Raw genomic sequence first — 11,254 nt, 5'->3', positions numbered from 1 at the left:
AATATATTATTAAAGTACAGTCTCTACGTGTCAGTTGGACGATTTAGTGATAAATGAATTAATCAGGAGACCTGTAATTGAAGTTGAAGAATTTAAATATATATAATAATATTATTATATATATATAGTATTTTAATTGGTTGTTAGATTGTTTTTGTTCTCGAAGATAACATAGTTTTATTGGTCGCTTGGATTTTATTAAATCTCTTAGGTGGAGTGGACACCCTAATGCTCTATTTATTTGGAAGGGTGGATTTAAAAATTAAAATAAAAAAATTCGTAGAAAAGGTTTGTTGTTGTTTTACTTCACAAGGAAGGATGGATCAGTCCTTAATCCACTGTTTACTTGTTATCAAATAATGGACGATGAGGACCGGATGCACGTGATCGTGTCGGAGCAACACGTGTGGGTGCTCATTGACATTTACAACGGCTTCAACGGCCCCGACGCCACCAAATACCTCTTCGCCAACCTCTACAAATCCATTCAGAAGGAACTCAAATGGTTGCTTTGGGATGACAAGCCCCAAATCGTCGTCGCCCACCGAGTGATCTAGAAATTTCACACTCAAACAACATGTCCACCTCTAGCGGTGGCACGGTGGACCACAGGGGTGGTGCTGAAGGCGCTTTCACAAGCGCTAAGGAAGACAGAATAGAGCTTCCCGTGTTGGGATACAATCAAAATTCCACGTTGAAAATACATGGAAAATATCATATGTTTATAAAGGCATTAGGCCTTTTAGCTTGAGTCCAAAAATAAAAATATAAGGGCTTAAGATCCAAAATGGACAATATCATACCATTATTGATAACATAAAGATGAAAAAATTTAGTTCAACTTTATCAAAGATGTTGATTGTAAGTAGCGACTCGAATGTCGACCCAACAAATGATCAATCCCATGGACGACCTCTACTGAAATTGCTTATATATCTTGTCTACTATAGTGTTATGCTATAATTGTCTATTGTAAAATGTAGGATGGGGAGAATGAAAAGACGATGATAGACAATGTTGTCATTCATAATAATCCTTTTGATTCTATAGCAACAGCGACTCTTTAGTTTAACATGCACTAATTGTGTAGTGATTAATTGGATGGTTAGGAAAGATTAATCATAAATTTAAACATACTAATTATATTATACTAATTCTATAGCTAGCACCTGGAAAATTAGACATATTTTTTAAAAATAAATGCTTAATTAAAGGAGATAAAATATTGACACAATCAAAGAAAAAAAGAGATTTTATTTGGAGCTCTCTCCCTAAAATTAGGAGAGAGCTTCAAGCTCCTTCATTTCGATATACAAAGATATATATTGCTACTAGATAGAAATTAATTTCAATTTTTATTAAACATTAAATACGTAATATGAAAGGAGATTAATCATGAAATTTACAAATGAAAGAAAAAGGATTATACTTGGAAATCTCTTGTTTTAGCTAGATATGAAAAGAGATTCAAGATTTATATACACAAAAAGGTGGATCTATTTATAGGAGATAACTTTTAAATCTATTTATAGAAAAAAATATTGAGTATTTATTAGAGTAGACACATAATGAATAGGAGATCATCTATGTGTATAAATAAAAGTGCATGCACTTTCATACATAGAATAACTATTGAACTAAAGTCATAGTGATTCATTTAATATTAAGATCCTGTATATATGTTCATATTAAATGGATCCAAATCATCATCTTTGATATTATATACTAATGACTATTCATCTAAGAAAAAAAAACTCACTTAAGTGCACATGATTGAAGGCCAAAGATTTTGTCCTTCAAAAATCATTAATGATTGATAGCGGTTCACCTGGAAATGAATATGCATATAGCAACATTTGTGATGATAGATCGTTTGGAAAGCTAGCTTATCAACCAATCTAAATAAGCAAATGTTGGATCTCAATGTTATTGACATTAAAGAAAAAGCATGACAAAAATAAAAAGATTTTATAGACATTCATATTAGATCTAGCAAAATCTATGAGCATAAATATTCATGAGTACCTTGACTTTGTGGAAGAATCGTTTAGATGTATGATCTCTATATCACTCACACGGTTCACTACTCTTGTGGCAACGGAGGAGGTGCTAGGGTTTGATCTCAAATGTAGGAACAAAGAAGACGATTGAAGTCACTAGGGGGTCAACAACTACTTAAAGAAAGGGGGTAGGGTGGCGGCGGTTGCTTTACGACGAGGCTAGGGTTATGTCGCGTTACGTTATTATATATAGGTCACACCCTTCACATTTATGGATAGAATTGCAATCTTATAGAAGATCTTTAAATTTTAAGAAACTAGTTCTTTAGAAAATTTCCTTATAAAAAAATAAAGAAAATCTTTTTTTTAATTTTATAACAATTATAGAAATAATTTTCTAGATACACTTAACACAAGTACCATACCTTAAGGATTAGACACTTAATGAGTGACTCATTAGGGTTCCAAGTATATCAACGATATATACACGTAAATCACATGAAGATCTCTCTTCTTATGTTCAAGTGTATAAGTCTCAATTGGCCTTTTAGCAAGACATTATGATCATCTAATACCCTACAAGGTGATGATCCACTAAACCCCTCACTCTTATCATCTTATATTACAATGTATATCCTAATAGTCACTTACAAATTTATGTTCTTCAACTTCCTAGATCGAGAACTCCTTCTCGCGAATCCTATATTAATTATCCACCCATCTCCATAAGGCTAGCAACTTAGCCAATGAGGGTATATATGTTGTTGATATAATGGTTTCTCTTTTGTTGTTAGATTTGACCATGATGTTTTGATGATACAATTTAGTTAAATGTGTATTTGATGTGGTGCATCAAGCTTGCAAGACTTGTCATGCCAACTAGAGCTTGAAGATTGGAGATCAAGCTTCGATGTCAAAAATCATGGATCAAAATAAGGAGCTCAATTGGGTTAATTAAGGACTCGTGTGTATTGCCATTGAACTTAGAGAAGGACCAAAGACTACATGTGAATCCTATATTGGATCATATGTTGTAATCTTGAGTTATTTTTAGGTGTAAAGTGTAAAGTTGTGAATAGGTATTTAGAAGTTTGACTACCCAAGACTTCGTTATTGAATTTTTGCAACGTTAATTAATGTGATGTTTCGAAGTAAGTCATGTTTGTCGGCCTACTTAATTTGTAATCTTATGATGAATTAACAATGTGTTAAAAGTGGAGTAAGAGGGATTGCCTAGATAGTGTTAGTTGACTAGTTTATATTTTCCAATTGACTAGAGCAACAAGTCAACTAGATACAAGTTTAATTTGAGTAAATAGAAGGTTTATATTTGAGCAACAATTGATTGAAAGAATTTTTCAATCTACTAGGAGAATGAACATTTGACTTAAAATCATCCAACACTCTTTTGAAGTTGTATAATTGATTGGAGATGATTAGTTGACTAGTTTGACATGAAGTCTAAGAGATTAAGGTTAATTATAAGACGATTGAAAATTTTAAAAATCAAGGTTGACTAAGAGCTTGATAGATGATTGAAATACCAAGAAGTTAAGGTTGATTAGGAGCTTGACATGAGTCACATGATCCTGTGAGTTGCTGGTTTGATGGCTTAAATAGTCAGAGTGAGATGGACTCAAGGGAAAGAAAGAAGTGTTGACAACATCAAAATTTTAAAAATGTCTGAGTTTACACCATCCTATCTTTTAATTGTGCATTACTTTTAGAAATGACCTTTAACCATTCTAAAATGGTTTAGGAGCAAAACAAATATATACATGTAAAAATCAAATGGGCATCCATCATTTATAAAATCATCAAATATTACTCTATTTTTAATTAAAGTTAAATGAGTACCTTTTAATATTTTTTATCTCAAAAATATCCCTTGATCCATCATTGTTGTAGCAGCTACCGATAGCTGCTACAACGTGTAGAAGCTATCTAATAGCTACTACAATTTATTTAGGGTGAGTTTAGAGTTTACACCATATAACAGCTACTCAATAACTATTACAATCCGCATTATTTGAACTTCATCAAAATCAAGCCCGCATAATTTTATTTTTGGGCTATACCCAAAAGACCTCATACTAATATAGATATCTTCTATCTTATAATCTCATAATCTTTTTCATGTATTTTTAGTGTGGGACTTTGATTTTATCCCAACAATCTATCTTTCAAACAAAGAGACCATTGAGAATCCCTAACGGTCCCAACGGACTCTTTACTGGTCCGGATCCTAACAGATGCTTCTTGAGGGCTCCTAAATAGTTCCACGTAGACCTACTCTGATATAATTTTTTAGAATCTGATAGAATCCATATATATCTCTACAACAGTATGATATTGTCTATTTTGGATCAAGTTCTCATGATTTTATTTTTATATTATATTCAACAGACCTCATATCATGGAGATATCTATCATCTGATAATTCTAAAATCTTTTTTATATATTTTTAATATATAACTTTAATTATATCTCAACGTATATAAGATTTCAAAATAGTATCAAATTGCTAAATTAGTATTCTTAGTATCAAACTAAAATACTTATTCTAACAGTACTGCTCCTTAAGTTAACTATGACCAACATGTGAAATAAAAAATGGGAAAAGGATACCGTACAAATAGGTTGATAGATCATGCCTAGTGGAAAACAACACGTGTAACCTAGATGTATTTTTTTCTTTTATAAAAAAATTAATTAGTGACGTTCATTACATATGAAGTGTATATTGTGGAAAGTAAACAATTGTAATTTTCAATTTACTTTTCACATCTGATCATAGAGTCGACCATATAAAACCATTGAGATAGTGGATTCCACCTTTTACTGCTGAAGTATATTGTGGAAAGTAAACAAAATGTGTGTTTAGCATTGAGTTAAACAAAATACATTTTTGATATGTGTCATATGGATGTCCGAATGTTTTTAAGATTAATTTACTTTTAGTTTTTCTACAATATGAATAAGCTTTTCTTGTAATAACTTTTATTTTTTAGTTGTAAAATTTATAGGAAACTTACACAATACTGTCTCTTGTATCATTAAATAGTAAATCGTTTCATTTTAAATGGTTCATACAAGATTCTAAATGTCATTTTTAATATAAGAAAAAATATATGTTGGCTTTGTTGGACATAAACTAGATGTTTATGACACATAAATAGAAGCATCTAATTAAGTCAATGATTTTAGGGGTACTATATACCAATTTTTCAAGAATAAAGAAGAAACAGAACGAACTTTCCAAGCACACTGAATAAAAAAAATCTACATCCATTTCCTTTACATCTAATGAAAATAAAAATTCATGTGGAATTTCAACTTTCAAGTTCAATATCAAGTTCAAACTCAGGGACAAAATATTTGAAGTTTGAAATTTTAATTAAATTAAAAGAAGCATTAAAAGAGATAAAGCAACCGTTGATATTTTACAAATTCATGATAATGATTAAATATGTTGTTTCAAGTAGGTGTATTGATAGTTCTTTTGGCTTAGACTCTTAACATTTTAAATGTTGGTTCAAAAGACCAAATCTTTTTTAGCAAAAATAGTCCTGCAATGTCTGAAACTTTTCAAGCAAAACAAGTCATGTATCCAGTCTGCTTGAATCCAGTTTTGTATTGGACCTGATGGGATCGGAAAAGTATGGTAAAATGGAGTAAATAGCAAATCAAATACTCAAATACACAAGTATCTGATTACATTATGACACTACTTATTGGTATAAGATGCTAATCAGCTGGATAAGCTTCGCACAATCTGTTGAAGTTAGTCATGAATAATGTATGTCTACGTTTCATTCTAAATTTGATTTTCAGAAGTTAGTCATGAATAATATTTTAAACATGCCTATATCTACTTAATCTATTTCCAACCTTATTACTTATCGAAGCTACATCTAGTTGTTCTTAAGTGGTTTTTAAACTTATTAATATCATATACTTCTATCTAGCAAACTTTGCAATGATACACACCAAAGTAAATCCCACCATATTGATATACCTAGAATTATGTACTCTTGAATACAACACAATAACAAGAAAGACGAGGAAGATGATATTGCAATATCAAAATGAAGAATACAGATGGAAGAAAGATGCTAAACCTTCATTCATCTAGCGCATGTTGTTAGAACCTACATGCATCAATAAAGATAATTATTAATTTCAATTTCTTATAAGCAACCACTACAATTTAATAAAATAAAGCTTTAATAGTATTAGTTACAAATACAAAATCTTCTTCATATGTATCATCATCATTGTTATGATGATTATTTAATTTGCAATCGATACATCGTCATATTTATAAAATTTAATAAAAATAATTGGTTTGCAAATATAATTATAATACAAATGTAAAATTAATCGATACATACCCTTGCTGTAAAATTAGACAGTTGCATTTGTCATGTAACACATCTTGATGCCCGCATCCATGACATAGTATGGACTTTGAGGTTAACTTCTCCTTTGATGATTTTGATCTCTTCTTATATCCCTTTGTTCTTACTAAAAAAGGATCATAATACCAGGGGTCCCATCCATAAAATCCATCCTTTGACTTCCATTATTACATATTTTACTAATGTTCATCTCTTAAATTTGTTGTAGATAGAATTGAATTGTTCATCCAAAAAGGTTGTCCCCTCATCAGTCAAACATGCAGCATCAATTAATACTGAAGTTATAGGATAACCTCGAGTGTCTTGACATCAAAAATCTTTCTGGATCATCGATGAAATTTTACTCCCTCAAAGCATATATTGCTCCAACCATTGCATCTCGTGCCCATCATTTGAGTATATATTTATCAGGTAAATGAAACACTTGGTTGATAGAAAAAAGCGAACATATATCTGCATGGAATGCCCTTAAATTCAAATTTCCCATAGTTACAGAATATGCAGCTCTTTTATTTGTCATGCATGAGCACTTTTAGTTCAGAGGAAGAACAATTTTAAAAATTCATCACATGATAAACCATTAACTCAATGCATATACATGTTTATTATGCATAATAACCATGACTCTCACTTATTTCACTTTGAAACTCCACCCATTTCTTTTTCGTATACAATTTAACCATTTGAATTTTTATTAGCCAATTTGTCTTAATCTTGGGATGCTCATTCATATCAATATGGTCAGCAACTAACTCATCTTGTCTTTGGTGTCTCAGTGCCCTATTGAAACGGATGATAAATCCATCGATGAGTTATTATTTGAGACATATTTCTAGAAAAATGAATGTGAACTTTCAAATATCTAACTATTTGATATTTCATCACAAAATACATGGCTAAAATATATCGACATTTATTTGTGTCGCAATTTATACATCAACGACAATTAATTATTTTTCTCCAAGTTAGCACACTTGATAACCTCTTGTCATGACTTCTTAAATTCCTCATGTATTGTAGAATTTACAATAACATTCTTTATGCTTTGATAGTTTTAAAAAATCAAAGGTGTAATTTATTTGAAAATATATTTAGTATGTGCCACAAACAATATCAATACACTATTTGAGAGAAAACTTGTGCAATGACTTTTATCATAGTAGGATCTTGATCAGTGATGATCATGTTTGATGGTCCTTTAGACATGACTTCTATGAACTTCTTAAGCAGTCAAACAAAAGACTCAATTTTCTCATCACTTAGAAACCGACAATCAAAAGCAATTGTTTGATGATAATGATTAACTCCTACAAATGATGTAAACATAATCCATATTTGTTAGTGTTATATGTCGTATCAGATATAACTACATCATCAAATACATTGTATGCCTTCTTTGAAGCATAATCAATCCAAAAAAACCTACTAAATTTGTTATCTGAATCAGTCCAGACATCGATTACTCTTTTATTCATTCCTTAGCTTTTTTTTAAAGTTTCTAATATTTCTTTCTGTGTAACCTACATGCTCAAGCCCTTCATACTCTATCTTTAATAATCGTAATTTATTGACAAGTTGACATATTGGTATCTGAAAAATTATTGAGTTCATGCTTTCTTTACTGTCGAAATATTACGACATGAGCATAGCAAAATGCACCTTTGAACAAGTTGAAAGTGGATGATTATGACTTTCCATGAAGTTAGTGGCAATCTAATTAGGTTCAGTTTGTTCCTTCACAAATGAAATCTTTGACTTACATTCAGTTTTAATTTTGCCACGTGCTTTTTTCTTTTTCTGTTGATCACCTTGTGCTTGTTTATTCCGTTGATCATCTGTATATCCTTCTTTAAAGCATATAATTTTTTTTCCAAACAACTTCATTATATTTGTCCTCTTATTTTTCCTGTTGTTGCTTATTTTTATACTAAATACAACCTCTCGTGCATATTAGTTATAGAACGAAAATGTCCCCTTCAGTGATACAAATTTCATCTCAATTTTTTACATCCTCAACAATTTGGAAATATATAGTTGATCATCACAACATTTTCTTGGAAATATATAGTTGATCATCACAGACATTTTCTTCCGTTACTGGGCGAATGTCAGATTCAGAAAATTGACGGACATTGTGCAAAGCAATTAGAAAAAAAAAAAGCATTCAGAGCACATTGGTACTTGTAATTAGATGAGGGACGGGCGGCGACGGCGAGGTAATGATATGGCTGGAAATTGCAACAGTACTTCCACACCAGTAACAGTAAGGGTGGCAACTATAATTCCAAATTATTCCACACCAGCTAACAGTAATTGTGGCAACTATAGTAGAAGAAAAAAATAAACAGTAATTGTGGCAACTATAGACGATGCAAGCAATTATCCAAATTATGTTTAGATGGTGATCAGGGGTCGATTAGACAGTATATGAAGACAGAGATGCAGAGTTGAAGTATACTACAACTTAATAGCAGACTTACACGTTAGAGATCTTTGATAAGCAATGACGAGCAAGGGACCGCAGCGAGGGAACGGGTTTTGATTTTAAATCAGCTCGTTCATCCTTTTTAAGAGGGGAGGCGGCGGCGGACCTCAACGAGTGGCGACGGTGAGGTACCGCAGCGAGCGGTGGCGGCGAGGGTCCTCCGCGAGGGAACAGGCAACAGCTTGGGAGGGAAGAGAGCCCAGGGATGGCGGAGAGGAGCGGTGGAAAGGGCTTCCGGGTTTAGGGAAAGCGAGCGAAGGAAGCAGCGAGGCGAAGCCGAGTGATTACAAAAATTGACTGAGTCAGAGATATGCCATCTCAGCACGTCGCCCAGCCGCAGGTGTACAGATAACAATTTTATATATATATAATTGTGTAGTTTAATTTAATAAAAATAATATACATAAAATATTTTTTATATTTAATTTAATTAATATTATTTAATTTGATTAATAAATAAAATTAATTTTAAATTATTATAACAACTACCGTAATACGTTTCGAAGCTTCCAGTAGGCTGCCAAATTAAGTCGCATCATCCCTCCGGTCCGAATGTCTAGAAGGTGGGCATCCTGCCCCCAGGGCATAAGTGAGTTGGTTACGATGTAGCAGACTTATAGAAGAGGGCAAGGGTTCGAATCCTGGCGAAGCCAGGCAATACCCTCCTGCGTCGTAATCAACTGCACTTTCTCAATTTACCTCCTCACAAATAATCGTGGGGCCGACCCTGTGGGGTCGCTAAGGTGGCGGATCCACCTTTTTACAGTAGCAGGTGGGCATCCTGTCACAGCAAGACCCCAAACGATTCTTTGGAAACTAATGCTCAGTTTACTTGGAGGTGCGGAAAGAGAAACCGCGGAAAGATTTCCTTTGCATGCATGCATCCCTCGTTTACCTGTCAAAGTTTGTAGGAAGGAAAGTAACTTTCATCCATCCGCGGATGATTTTTCCATCAAAATCTATCCCCGCCAAATCGGGTGGAAACACAACGGACGGACGGAGCTGAGAAATTTGTCGAGCGGGATCCGCAGTATGCCGCGCTGCCCGCCACGCCGGGATCGTCTCCTTGACCTCCCTCTGATCCTCGAAGTCGCAGAGCGCCCGTGTGAACGCCACCGGCTTGCCCCCGCCCAGCTCCTCTATCCACACCACCACCTCGCTTGCGTGCCCCAGCGCGCGCCGGAGCCTCTCCGGGTCCCGCCTCGGGAACCCTACCCGCGCGAACACCTCGTTCAGCGCCGCCAAGTCCAGCCCCTCGGGGCTGCGGCGGACTCGGAAGCCCTGGGACTCAAGCTCGCCGTCCGAAAACGTGAAGGAGCTGGCGGCCGCGAGACAGAGGGGTTTGGTGGGGAAGGAGATCCAGTGACGGAGGGGAAGACGGTGGCGTTCGCTTGCGGAGACGGCGCGTTCGCCTGCGGAGGAGAAGACGGTGGCGACGGCACTCCTCTGTTTACTCTGCGCGGAGAAGAAGACCGTGGAGATTTCCTTTCTCTCCCTAGGGATTTATTTTTCCTAGAGGATTCTTTTCTTTTCTTCATCTGTTGTATAAAGTAAACATAGCATTAAAAGTCGAACCAGACAGAAAAGTCAAATCCACTGTTTAACACGTATAAATTGCTAGAAAAGTCAAATCCACTGTTTAACACGTATCAAACTACTAAGAAATAATTTATTAAATTATTATGTAAGAAGGCGTTTACTTTGAAAACTCCACGTAGTATCCTTGTCGTTTCAAGCTATGCTGTCTGGAAACTTGGAGACGAGAAACGGGAAACGCGGAAACGGAAACGGGAAACGGCAACAGTTGAAGTTTCCGATTTTTGGAAACGTCGAAGTGTCAAAGACCTAAAGTTAAATAGCCTTAACTTTAATTTAGGAGGGGTTAATTAAATAAACCTAATGTGGATAGAGTTTGATCAATCAAATCCTAATTCATTTAGGGTTAGAAGGTTTAGTAGATTTAATTGGCTACTGGATGGATTAATGACTTAATGCCGAAATCAATTCTTTAATGTATTTTTTTCACAATTTATGAAGTGTTTTGATAGTTTTAAACTGCCTTGAAAAATAGAATTTGCAATTTATTAATTTATGAAGTCACTGCCTATGACTCGAGTTTAGTAGATTTGGAATTAAAATATTTATCAAGGGTCAATCTGCAAAAAAAAATAAATTTTAGAAAAAATGGAAATAAATAGTGTGATTAATTGAAATCGTATAGCCTGCCCAAGTCACGTGGGTCTGGTTCCCGACAGGCGCGACAGCCAATTCCAGATATAAAGATTAGAAAAGGTGCCTTTTTCCGACCTCGTCTCGGCTCTTCTTGAATCTCTCTGACGGAAGAGGAG

This window comes from Curcuma longa, chromosome 21 (genome assembly GCF_044706935.1).
Source record: "Curcuma longa cultivar G26 ecotype Majalengka, Jawa Barat chromosome 21, ITB_CL_G26_1.1, whole genome shotgun sequence".
Taxonomy (NCBI): domain Eukaryota; kingdom Viridiplantae; phylum Streptophyta; class Magnoliopsida; order Zingiberales; family Zingiberaceae; genus Curcuma; species Curcuma longa.
This window is presented reverse-complemented; position numbering follows the sequence as displayed.